This window comes from Oryctolagus cuniculus, chromosome 3, assembly GCF_051225735.1.
Source record: "Oryctolagus cuniculus isolate XC-2025 breed Fujian yellow rabbit chromosome 3, ASM5122573v1, whole genome shotgun sequence".
Taxonomy (NCBI): domain Eukaryota; kingdom Metazoa; phylum Chordata; class Mammalia; order Lagomorpha; family Leporidae; genus Oryctolagus; species Oryctolagus cuniculus.
Genome location: NC_142869.1, coordinates 25,929,476 through 25,943,045, shown reverse-complemented (window position 1 = coordinate 25,943,045; position 13,570 = coordinate 25,929,476). Strand labels below are relative to the sequence as shown.

The 13,570-nt window shown below is 35.4% G+C and overlaps 1 protein-coding gene across 1 annotated transcript in view; it reads left to right on the top strand.

Moving 5' to 3' along the window:
- The window catches only part of SPAG16 (sperm associated antigen 16), a 1,165,801-nt gene that overhangs the window by 184,477 nt on the left and 967,754 nt on the right, over positions 1 to 13,570 (top strand). The gene's annotated exons all lie outside the window — the stretch shown is intronic.

Below are 13,570 nucleotides of genomic sequence, written 5' to 3'. Positions count from 1 at the left end.
AACTTTATGTTATATAAAGAGTTCAACAAATTGTATGAAGAAGAGAAAAGAAAAAAAATGTTTCTTGACAGTCAAGACAAGAGGTGTTCAAGTCTTTGCTTCTCAAAGTGTTAATTTCCTGTTGGGTGCTCTGTTAGTTATCACAGCAGGGAGAACATATGGTATTTGTCGATTTGGGACTGACTTATTTTGCTAAGTATGATGTTTTCCAGATGCCTCCATTTTGTTGCAAATGACCAAATTTCATTTTTTCTTACTGCTGTGTAGTATTCCATAGAGTACATATCCTATAATTTCTTTATACAGTCTTCCATTGACGGGCATTTAGGTTGATTCCATGTCTTAGATATTGTGAACTGAGGTGCAATAAACATGTGGGTGCAGATAACTCTTTTATTTGCTGATTTCATTTCCCTTGTCTAAATTCCCAGATTTAGGATGGCCAGGTGGTATGGTAGGACTATTTTTAGATTTTTGAGGTATCTCCACCTTGTCTACTATAATTATTTTACCAGATTGCATTCCCACCAACAATGGATTAGGGTACCTTTTCCTCCATATCCTCACATGCATTTGTTTGTTGATTTCTGTATGAAATCCATTCTAATATGTGAGATGAAACCTCATTATAGTATTGATTTGCATTTCCCTGAAAGCTAGTGATCTTGAACATTTTTTCATGTGTCTGTTGGCCATTTGGATTTCCTCTTTTGAAAAATGTCTGTTTAAGTCCTTTGCCTATTTGTTAACTGGGTTGTTTGTTTTGTTGCTGTGGAGTCTCTTGATCTCTTAATAAATTCTGGTTATTAATCTTTTATCAGTTGCTTAGTTTGAGAGCAATTTCTCCCATTCTGTTGGATGCCTCTTCACTTTGCTGAATGTTTCTTTTATAGTATAGAAATTTCTATAGTATAGTATAGTATAGTATAGTATAGTATAGTATAGAATAGAAGTTTCTCAATTTGATGTAGTCTCATTTGTGAATTTTGGCTTTTACTGCCTGTGCCTCTGGGACCTTTTCCAAGAACTCTTTACCTGTGCCAATGCCTTGCAGGGTTTTCCCAATGTTCTCTATCAATTTGATACTATCAGGTCATAGATTTAGGTCTTTAATACATTTTTAATTGATTTTTGTGTAAGCTGTAAGGTAATGGTTCCACATTCTTCTGCATGTGGAAATCCAGTTTTCACAGCACCATTTGTTGAAGAGACTGTCCTTGCTCCAGGGATTGGTTTTAGCTCCTTGCTCCAAATAAATTGGTTGTAGATGCTTAGATTGATTTCTGGTTTTTCTGTTCTGTTCCATTGGTCTGTTCATCTGTTTTTGTTCCAATACCAGGCTGTTTTGATTATAATTGCATTGTACTGTGTCTTGAAATCTGGTATTGTGATGCTTCCTGATTTGTTTTTGTTGTTTAAGATTGCTTTAGCTTTTCAAGGTCTCCCATGTTATCATATAAATTTCAACATCATTTTTCTAGATATGAGAGCAATGTCTTTGGTATTTTTATTGGTATCATGTTCAATCTGTAAATTTCTTTTGGAGAATGGACATTTTGTTAATATTGATTCTTCCAATCCATGAATGTGGAAATTTTTTTTTCATTTTTTGTATCATCTATTGCTTTCTTTAATGCTTTGTAGTTCCCATAATAGAGATCTTTGACATCCTTGGCTAAATTTATTCTAAGGTATTTGATTTTTTTAGCTATTGTAAATGGGATTGATCTTAGAAGTTCTATCTCAGCCTTGGCATTGTCTGTGTATACAAAGGCTTTTGATTTTTGTGTATTGATTTTATATCCTGGTACTTTACTAAATTCTTCTATGAGTTTCAATAGTCTTTTGGTGGAGTCTTTTGAATCACCTATACATAGACATCACCTATACATGACATTTTCAAATAGGGATAGTTTGACTTCCTCTTTCCCAATTTGAATCCCTTTGATTTCTTTTTCTTGCCTAATGGCTCTGGCTAAAACTTGCAGGACTATATTGAATAGCAATGTTGAGAGTGGGCATCCTTGTCTGGTTCCAGATCTCAGTGGAAATGCTTCCAGCTTTTCCCTTTTAATAGTATGCTGCCCATGGGTTCGTCATAAATTGTCTTAGTTGTATTGAGGAATATTCCTTGTATACCAAATTTACTTAAAATTTTCATCATGAAAGAGTATTGTATTTTATCAACTGCTTTCTCTGTATGTATTGATTTAGTCATATGGATTTTGTTCTTCAGTTTGTTAATGTGATGTATTAGATTGATTGATTTATGAATGTTGAACCATCCATGCATACTAAGGCTAAATCCCAATTGTTCCAGGTGAATGATCATTCTGATGTGTTGTAGTATTTGATTGGTGAGAACTTTGTTGAGAAATTTTGTGTCTGTGTTCATCAGAGAAATTGGTCTTTAGTTCTCTTTCTCTGTTGCATCTTTTCCAGCTTTAGCAATTAAGATAATGCTGGCTTCATATAAAGAATTTGGGAGGATTCCCTCCCTTTCATTTGTCTTGAATACTTGAGAAGTGGAGTTAGTTCTTCTTTAAATGACTGGACAGATTCAGCAACGAAGCCATCTGGTCTTGAGCTTTTCTTTTTTGGGGAGGGTTTTTATTACTGATAATGGGTTTCTTTAGGTTTTCTGTGTCTTCATGGGTCAATTTAGGTAGGTTGTATGTGTTCATGAATCTATCCATTTCTTCTAGGTTTCCCTATTTGTTGGTATACAGTTTTTTGTAGTAATTCTGATGAACCTTTTTATTTCTGTGGTGTCTATGGTTACATTTCCTTCTTCATCTATAATTTTATTGATTTGGGTCTTCTATTTCTTTCTTTTTTTTTTGGTTAGCAGGGCCAATGCTGTGTCAATTTTGTTTATTTTTTCCAATAACCAGCTATTCATTTTGCTGATCCTTTTTATTGTTTTTGTTGATTTCTACTCTAATTTTAATTATTCCTTTTCTCTTACTAATTTTAAGTTTGGTTTGCCGTTGTTTTTCTAGATCCTTGAGATGCATTGATAGCTCATTTCTTTGGTGCCTTTACAATTTCCTGATGTAGGCACCAATTGCTATAAACTTTCCTCTTAACACTGCTTTTGCTGTGTCCTGTAAGTTTTGATATGTTATATTGTCATCTTCATTTGTTTCTAAAAATTTTTTTTTTATTTCTCTTTTGATGTCTTCTGTGATCCACTGTCGATTCAGGAGGATGTTGTTGAGTCCCCATGGAAGATTTATTTTTTTCACAGTTATGGAGGGTGAAAGTCAAAATAGCATGATGCTAACTCTGTCAAGGTCTCCTTAACTACCTTCCATCATGACAGGAGCACATGCATGTGAGAGGGAAAGATCACACACGGTGAGAAGACACAGTCTTGTTCTCTTGCAACAACTTATTCTTGTAGGAATTAACTAGTATCTAATGAGAACTACCTTAATCTCTTCTGAAGGCAGTGCCCCCATTAGCCTAACCACCTCCCACTAGGCTCTGACTCTTAATGGTTCCACCACCTCCCAACATTACCATGCTGAGAACCAAACTTAAAACACAGGAACCCATGGGACACAAACTACAGACAAACCATAACAGCATGTTAAGTCTGTGATGGCTACTAGATTATCAGTGAGCTTACACAAGGATGGGACACCTTAGACTGTGCTGTAAACAAAGTTCACAACTGTGTTTACTGCCTGGAAAGTAGTCAGGCTCATATCACTAATATGTCATGTGTTTTCATTGACACAGACAGCAGAATAATGATAAAATGAGTAGTGTTAGAAAAGGGGATTATAGAAATGTAATTTTTAAAACATGGGTCAACATAAATTTACTCATTTTAGTTTGGATTGTTAATTATATAGGTTTTTCAAGAGATTACTAGTTATGTTTAATATGTGAGTATTGAAATCAAAGTCTAATTAATGACTACAGATATTTATTGTATTTTATGGTATATATTTTTAATAAGACTAAGTTATGTTATCATGTTTATAATGTTAATGCCCTCTAAAAACAAAGAAGCAAAGCAAAACATTAGGCCAAAGTACATATTTTTAGTTTTGATTTAACAAAGTGAAAGAGCTCACAGTTTCTTGAAACTACAAGAAAATTCTCTAATGGCAGATGTTGTGGCACAGTGGGTTAAAATACTGCTTGGAACATTTGCTTCCTACATTGGAGTGCAGTTCAAGTCCTGGCTATTCTGTTTCTGGTCTAGGGAGGCAGTGGATGAGCCCAGTAATTGGAATTCTACCACCCATCTGGAAGACCTTGACTATGTTTCATCTCTTGGCTCAGCCTGGTCCATCTGGCTTTGGTGGGCATTTTGGGAATGAACCAGAGGATGAATAGATGAACTGTTTGTCTTTCTTTCTCTCTCTCCCCATTTTAAATAAATAAGCAAATCTTAGAAAATTATCCTGAGGGGGATAATAATCATATACAGTTAGAATAATTACAATACTTGTTTGTAGTTAGTGCACTGAATAACTTAAAGCATTTTCTATACCATAAAGATATATTCTACTGGTTTCATGGTTTACTATCAAAGTACTCAAGTGTTCAGTTACCTTCTACTAAATGATGTTGTAGGAATTTTTATTCCACGAACTTTTCAAAACATTTATTTATTGACTTGAGAGAGTTACAGAGAGAGAGGGAGAGACAGTGAGAAAGAGATCTTCAGTCGCTGGTTCACCCCCCAGTTGCTGCATTGGGCAGGACTGGGCAAGGCCGAAGCCAGGAGCAGGAGCTTTATCTGGATCTCCCATGTGGGTAACAAGGGTCTAAGCACTTGAGTCATCTTCTCCTGCTTTCCCAGGCCATTAGCAGGGAGCTGGTTGGGAAGTGTAGCAGCTGGGACACAAACTAGTGCTCCTATGGGATGCCCGTGTTACACGCAGCAGCTTTACTTGCTGGCCCTGCCACTAACTTTTGAAAAGGGAGATGTGCCTCAATTTATGGTAAACACAAGTATTTGGTTTAATGAACTATTTATCATTTTGAATGAATTTTCTTGGATAAATACATCATTTCATCTGAACATTAAATTTTCAGTTTATTTCAGGTTGTCTTTAGTGACCTTGCTTATAGCTGCAATTTTAAGCTAAGTATTTAGACACTTTGTGTTTGTTGAATAACTCTCACTTTCCAGGAGGTGTTCTTATTTATTTTATGTTTGCTTGTTTTAGTTTTTGCTTTTGTTTGGTCAGCTTGCTGATAAAATTATGGCAGGCTTTTACATTGGTCGCAGATGATGTGTGAAGCATTTTCAATTCCAGTGCTTCATAGACTCAGCGATAGACCGACAGTTGCCCTTCTGGGGCCATAACCATCTTTCATTCTCTTTTAATTATCTAGATCCATAGTAATAACCACAGTGACCTACAAGAAGGCATTGTTGGACATATTATAATTATATATAGCAATTATGTGTAGTGCCAACAATGCATAAAAATCTCACCTATTAACTAAGGTTGATAAAAAAAGAAACTATCTTGTCTCCCTTAGGATATAGTTTCAGTTTTTGAAAAATCAAGACATTTAGTTTTTCTATGAAACCTTTTCTGGAACATATTATTATGATAAGGCAGGCTATTTCCATAAAATAACAAAGCCTTAATAATATTTCAGTAAATATAGAAAACATCTCTTATTCCATCTTCTTCCATAACAGTATAATGTTATTTCCTATTACCTACTGTGTAATAGAAAGGGAAATGCAAGTTTAAAGGAAAGGCTAATCTTTGAAATGAAGAATGTTGGGAAAGATGGTTTTAAATAAGCACCAATATACCTCTTGTTCTGTTTTTATTTAGTATGTCAAATTATATTGCATGCACACACATAAAGATACATAAAAATGTAAAATTGGAATTAAGAGATAAGTTTATTTTGTTGTAAAAAATAAAATTCATGCGCAGTATTTTTCCAAGGCATATTTTCCATGAATTTTTTTGAATGCCACTTATATGCTTAAAATGTTATGTAAATAGTTAGAGATAGTGAGACCTGGTGTAGTATAATAAGTTTCTGCAGTTTCTGCCATTACTTGATGGGATGCTACACCTAATCTTATGAGGACATTGTCTTTACTCATATTAAAGCCAATGAATTTGAGATGATCTCCTATAATTTTTTTCTTGCAATTTATAATTATATAGAGATTTTATTATAAATATCAAGTATAAATCTTAAATCAATTTTGGCAATTTCTTGCATGGCTATGACTAGGATGGTGTTGTCATGTTAGTTTCTTATCTTTTTTTCATATTAATAGTGCTTTTATAATCTAATAGAAAGTAATAAAACTTTTTATGAGAGTTATCTACCCAACATTCATAACAATATTTATGCTCTGAATTCAATTTTAATTTAAAACTACTGACATTATCCTAAGGCAATAACCATTAATTCAGAGTACCTCATAAAACAGGACATTCTAACTTGCACATCTGTGAGCACCTGAAACTTAACAGGTCTCAAAGCCAATTCTCTGATTTCCTCTATTGTCTTACTTTCCACCTGGAATTTTTCTCAATTTAGTGTCATTGTCATCAATATAGTCACCTATAATGACCTGTGAATCTATTAGAATTTTTCCTTACCAGTTAATTATCACATGAAATTACTCACTGAAGGCTGTATATTCTATTGAAAATAAGTTATTCAGCATTTACTTCGATCAAAATCTATCATCTATCATAAGCTCCCCTGAGATATTCCTATTTCTCTTTCTGCTTCTAGTCACTCCTCTCATTGAAATTTATTCTCCCTATTCCTGTCATAGTAACATTTCTAAAATAAAGATGTGATTATCTTATTTTGCTTTAAAATCTTTTGATTCTTTTCCAAGCCCTCAAAACACATTTGGCACTTCCCAATCTAGCTCCAAGGTATCGTTCTGATTCTAAGGTGTCCTTTGCCTCTATATCCACTATGTTTTGGGTTCAATGAAATCCTTAAACATGTTCGTGTACTGGCTCATGTTTCTTTGACTTGACTGCATTTTCTTTTCCTTTTCCATTTGTAAATATTCAAGCAAGCTAAAGTATTGGTCTGTCCCTAATCAAAGCTCCTTCTGTTCTCTTGGTACTAGGTATCTGATTTAGAGCATGAGTATATAGGAGCACATAGAACAGAACCTATTGAATCTCAGTGACTGATTGATGTGTCCGTATCTCCCAGCCCCCGAACAGGGACTCTCGAAGGAATAAATCATGTCTCATTGTTATGAATGGCCCTGGAAGATAGCAAGTTGTTTTGAAGGAATGAGTGAATTACTTGAGTGAAAAGATTGTGTGAATTCATAGTTCTAACAGCCAACTTTAACAAAAATGTATAACTAGAGTAGACCTGTGGAAAAGTGACTCAGTTGCCACATTGGATTGTCTGTAATCCGGTATCAGGGTATGTGGTTTGAATGTTGGCTACACTGCGTGTGATCCATCTTATGCTAATGTGCAACTTAGGATGCAACAGATAATAGCTTAAGGACTTGGGCCCCTGCCACTTGTGTGTGACACTCAGACTGAGTTCTGGGCTACTGGCTATGGCCTGTTCCAGCCTTGGCTGTTGCAGGCATTTGTGGAGTGAATCAGTGGACCGAAGAACTCTCACAGACTCCCCTCCCCTCTTTCTCTCACTCTCTGTGTGTGTATCTCTCTTTTTTAAATAAATGAAAATAAAGAATTTTCATAACAAAATAAAATTAAAAATGTATTACTTATTATCCTTTTATAATTAGGCATCACCTAATGTGACCTTGTCCTTCAAAATTGATTTAGCACAAATGTCTGGAGATTTATATGAATGCCTGGGTTTAGTATTTCTATTCCTGATCAGAGCCATGGTTGATGTTGTTTGTATAAGCAGAGTAGCTATAAACAGCACTGGTACAGAAACTAGAGTTCTTTCATGCACTCAAGGTCCCATTCTAACATTCTTCAGCAAGTATAAATGAGGTACTTTTTATACAGCCTGCCTTATTTGCTTGATATCTGTTCCAATCTTCTGCTTGTCTGTAGTCTAGTGGTTATTCCCAAATTCTCATTTGTACTTGCTTCTCTTAGCTTCCAGACTTCTGAATTTTAATGTAATTCTAGGACTATCCTTGGAATCCTGACTCTTCTGCTTTTTTCCTCACTCATTTGACCTCTGTGACTTGATCCTAAATTTTGACAGCCAAATAACCTGTAACCCTTAAATTGCTTATCTGGAATCAGGATTTTCCTCCATCATCTCCTACTACTCTTCCCTACCTGTTAGCCAGATTTTCATGTCAACTATATTCCAGATTGTTCCCACTTTGGGGAGTGAGGATACACCAGACATACTTGAAGAATGCTTTTGTGAGGAAACTCAACTATAAATAAAAATTTAAGATATATTGTCAGTTTTGGAATTAATCTCCAGGTTTAGGAGTTTTCAATTGATGAAGCACATGGAAGAAGGAAAATTAGGCATTACCTTGACATTTGACATTTGAATGTAAAGTATGTGGAGCATGGCATGGTAAATGTAGCCAAAACCTATTCTTTTCTATCAGACCACTGATGAAGAGGAACAATATTCATTTGATCAAAGCCAAGGATATGATTGGGTCATATGGATAAAACATGGAGTTTATGTTAGGAGGCAATAAGTGGTCTTGATTTGAGACAAACATAGGTTCTTCCAAATAGACATATATTTGTATTAAGTTAATACTGTAAGTTCTAAACATTGGAAATAAAAGAGAAAGAAAAATGATGGAAGAGGAGGAGGAAGAAAAAAGAGAGAAAGAGGTTTACTTCTGAGTTTATTTTTATTTTATGTTTATACTAGTATAACAAAGAGACCCTGTTATTGATGTGGAAACTGAGAATATTGAATAATGGAGGACCAATGCTATTAGTGTGTGATGGAGAAAACCAGGCACAAAGGAGTTCAGTTGTCACATCCATAGTGACAGTTTGCTTCAATGCAGCATATTATTTTCATATACCTTCTTCCAAAGAAGGTAGTGGGTACTTGAGCAAGAATTTTAGCCTGCTAGTTTCAAGACATTTGTAGCTCCTAATCACATTGAAGTAATATCAGGAAAGGGGGTAAATATATTTATACAGGTGTGTATGACCAGGGTAATGAGATATATGGTTTATCACATAGAGGAAGGCTTTTCCTATATAAATATGTGGGTGATTTTCAGGGAGAAGAGACAAGAACTGTTTTCCTTTTTTCACAGGACAAAAGTTAACTGTACATTTCTGATCTCAATGTGAAGTTAGACTAAATATTCCCAAGGTAATTTTTATCTGCAACAATTCTTGCAGATGACATAAAGTTTTATGTTCCGTTTTGTTGCATTAAATCAAGCTAATATCATTGATTTCTCAAGGAGCCTAACAATTTCAAAACTTAGGTGACACTTGTTTTAATAATATTGAATTCTTCTTAAAATGATAATATTAGGCCGGCGCCGCGGCTCACTAGGCTAATCCTCCGCCTTGCGGCACCGGCACACCGGGTTCTAGTCCTGGTTGGGGCGCCGGATTCTGTCCCGGTTGCCCCTCTTCCAGGCCAGCTCTCTGCTGTGGCCAGGGAGTGCAGTGGAGGATGGCCTAAGTACTTGGGCCCTGCACCCCATGGGAGACCAGGATAAGTACCTGGCTCCTGCCATCGGATCAGCGCGGTGCGCCGGCTGCAGCGGCCATTGGAGGGTGAACCAACGGCAAAGGAAGACCTTTCTCTCTGTCTCTCTCTCTGACTGTCCACTCTGCCTGTCAAAAAAATGATAATATTAATGATCTGAGAAAATATGAAGTAGGAATTGAAAGGATTTATCTGAATTTGCTTTACATTTATGCTTCAGGAAGCCCAGACAACAAACATCTCACTTGGTGAAAAAATAAATCTATTTTTAAAATTTCATAGATTTTCTTCCTATTATTTCTTATATAAAATATTGTCAGGGACATGACATATTAGTGCCACAAATTGTCTTCATAGGAAACTGGATGTTGTATATTTTACTACCTGCTCTGTGTTTTTAAGAGTGATTGAGAAATGAATCTATCACAATTTCTTAGTGATAAGTAGAGGGCATTTTCTCTTTGGTGAAAAGTATATTGAATTACATTTAAATCTGGTTGTTTAGAATATGACATAGAGTTACATCTCCTTTTTGTGATAGGGAATGTATGTTTATTAGTAATATTTTCTAGATATTGAAAATAGCTATCAGACACTATACTGAACCTTAGTTATTCAAAGGAAGTAATTTTATTGTTTTTAATGTTTTCTGCTAGTTACCCTACTATTTTCCTATTTTCTTTATTTGTCTTATTTTATTATTTATTTGAGAGAGAGAGAGAGAGAGACCCTATCCACTGGTTTACTCCTCAGTTGTTCTGGTTGGGGCTGAGTGAGGGTTAAAGTCAGGAACCAAAATGCAATTCAGGTCTCCCAGTTGAGTATCAGGAACACAATTACTTGAGCCATCACCACTGTATCTAGGTTTATTTATTTGAGAGGCAGAGTTACAGAAAGATGGAGAGAAAGAGAAAGAAAGGGAGACATAGTCTTCCATCTGCTGGCATCCGCTGGTTCACTCCTCAAATGGCCACAATGGCTGTAGCTTGGCTGATCCGAAGCCAGGAGCGAAGAGCCTCCTCAGGGTCTCTGATGTGAGAACAGGAGCCCAAGCACCAGGGCCATGCTCCAGTGCCCTTCCAGACCACCAGCGGGGAGCTGGATCAGAAGTGGAGCAGCCGAGATGCGAACCGGACCCATGTGGGATGCCGTCACCACAGGCGAAGGAGGTTTAATTTACTATGCCCCAGTGCTGGCCCCTAAAACTTCTTTAGCATAGCATTCTAGTATAAAGAGGAGCTTGAGAAAACATAGTTGGCACTTGAGTTTGATGAGTGAATGCGACAACTTCTCAAAAAAGCTGAGTCTTCAGGTTTTCTTTCAATCTTTAAGGTTATGCAGGCACTTGAGAAGATTCAAAAGTAGAGGATTTTATGATTCTAACAGATACGGTTAGCTTATTTCTCAGCCTTCGAGTACCCCACCCAATGATAACCCTTGTCTCATGAGGTTTGAATAGATAAACAACACTAATGTATATGTACCTTGGACTTTTGGATGGCCACAAAGCATTGCAATATCTAACACCTTTTCACATTCCCTGATGAACCAGTTTTTGCCACCTTGGTGGGTGATGCTACTCCTACTGAGAATGCAATAAGTAAAGATATTTGACTGTTGATTCCTTCATAAGGACAACACTAGCAGTTTGACTACCTTCTCTATAGACCTTAATATCTTGTGTTTGCAATGCTTCATTTAGGTAACTTGATTACCTTTATTTAAAATGTCATGTTGCCATATTATCTTTTTTTTTTTCCTTTTAAAAAAAACTTAATAGGAACATAGTGATTCTTCCCACCCTACACTCTCTCCCACCTACGTATCTTACAATGTTCTCAAAAGATATCACTTTAGAAGAATGTCTAACAGTGAAGTGAAGCAGCCACTGCCATCACTCCCCATCACCCCTCGTTTCTGTCAGGGCTGCTACAACCTATGATGTCACCTGAGGTGGAACCACATCAGCTTTCTCTTTTGGGAAAAGTCATCCTGAAAGGCTGGAGGACACATTTGCAGCAGCTGTAAGGAGTGATGCAGGGAAAGCCGGCAGCCAAGGCTCAGAACTTCCTTTTGGTGGGGAAATTTTCCCTTGGCTTAGTGGTGCCCATAAAAATGAATCATTGAATAAGAGAAATTTTGAGACTAGGGATAAAGGGAAACAGGTAAAGGAAAGAAAAATAGTGAAAGGCAGAAGTTTTAAGAGTTTGAAGTTAAATAAAATATGTTAATAGGTAAGACATGTTTAAATTTCAATGAAAGTAAAACTTTAAGAAGTGCATATGGTAGATATTAAAATAAATAAATAGTTAAGAACCTGAAAATAGCAACCAATAAATAACTAAATCAGAGAGTTAAATAAAGGATGGATCACTGTAAAAATGAAGACAATTGAGGTGCTTTTTTTTTTATATTCCTAATAACCCCCCCCAAAAAAAAGAGGAAAAGGTAAAGAAATCAGGGAGAAATTGGAAAACTAAATATAAACTATATATTTAGCCAACTGAAGTTTGGGAAAGGAGTTATTTAAAATAATCAACAAATATCAAAGAAATAGGGACTACTAAATATTGGCAAGCTGCTGTACTATATGATTGTACAATAGATAAAAATATAAGACAAAAACAAGGTAGAAAATTGTGGAAAATAGAGAGGGTATAAAAATTAAAAAAAAAAAAAGCACAAAAACTCAGCACAACAAGGTTGAAATCTGGTTGTTGGTTTCTTTGCTCCTTACCTGTCAGTCTGACACAGACTTGCCTGTGGTGTCAAAAAAAAAAAAAAAAAAAAAATTGAGACCTTTCAGAATAGTCTATGGCTGTGTGCTCTCTGTCCCACAATCTTTTCCCTCTCAGACATGCTCTGCAGCTTAGATAAACATTTACTTCTGTTCAAGGAACAGCATTTAAGCAATGGTGTGCATTCAGAATATCTTTTGTATCATTGACATTTTAGTGTTCATTATCATTTATAATAGCAAATGCTTTCTATAAACATAAGTAGATCTTTCTACTTGACAACTCTGACCTTTAATTTCACCTGGACTGCACAGATTATACATAATGAAGATTTAGATTAAAGAGTGTTGTTACAGAAATGGATCAGGGGTATCAATTTCAAATGTACCGTTTCAAAACTATAGCTGCAGTTGAAATGAGATTTATCTTTGAATAACGTATTTTCTTTGCACAGGGTTTTTTGTACATTTATTTCTTTCTATTTTAAAAATATTTGGAGATAAGGAGTGAAGCCATGCTGCACTATATTAGTTGTGTCCCTCGGTCAGATTTATTCTACCAGACAAATGGCATTTCTTTTATTTCAAATGTTTTATAATAATATTAGTATGGAAATAGTTGATTTTTCAACAATATTATAATATATAAAGTAGCTTTTGTTTGGTTATGTTGAAAGAGTTGATGATAATGACCGTTACTGCATGCAAAATTAACAAATATTTCATAATTAGATTAATTTAATTTTGGAATTTTAGGGATTATTTAATTGGATGTAGTTTTTTTTTTAAACTTAAAATACTTTTTTAAAGCTTTCCTATTAGAGTACACCTTTCCCCTTGTGCCATCCTTCAAATACCAAAATAGATAAATATTAACATTTTGGGTAACTATTATCCTTTCAGCAATTCTTTTCAATCCCTAAGTACCAGTCCCTCTACCAAGTGAGTATATTATAAAGACTACAGTATCCACATTTATTGGCTGGCTATCTGTTCTTTCAGTTACCTGCTATTAACTGCAGTCCTACATCTCACCATAGGTAGTACCATGTCATTATGATCTAAGATCACTTGAAACAGATGATCTTCCGTCTGATATATTGCCAAAAGGTCAGTAGTAGCCTAGTGCTATGTTACAATGCTTGCATCATTCATCTCATTTCATCTGGTCACATAGGCATTATATCATTGCACATAATT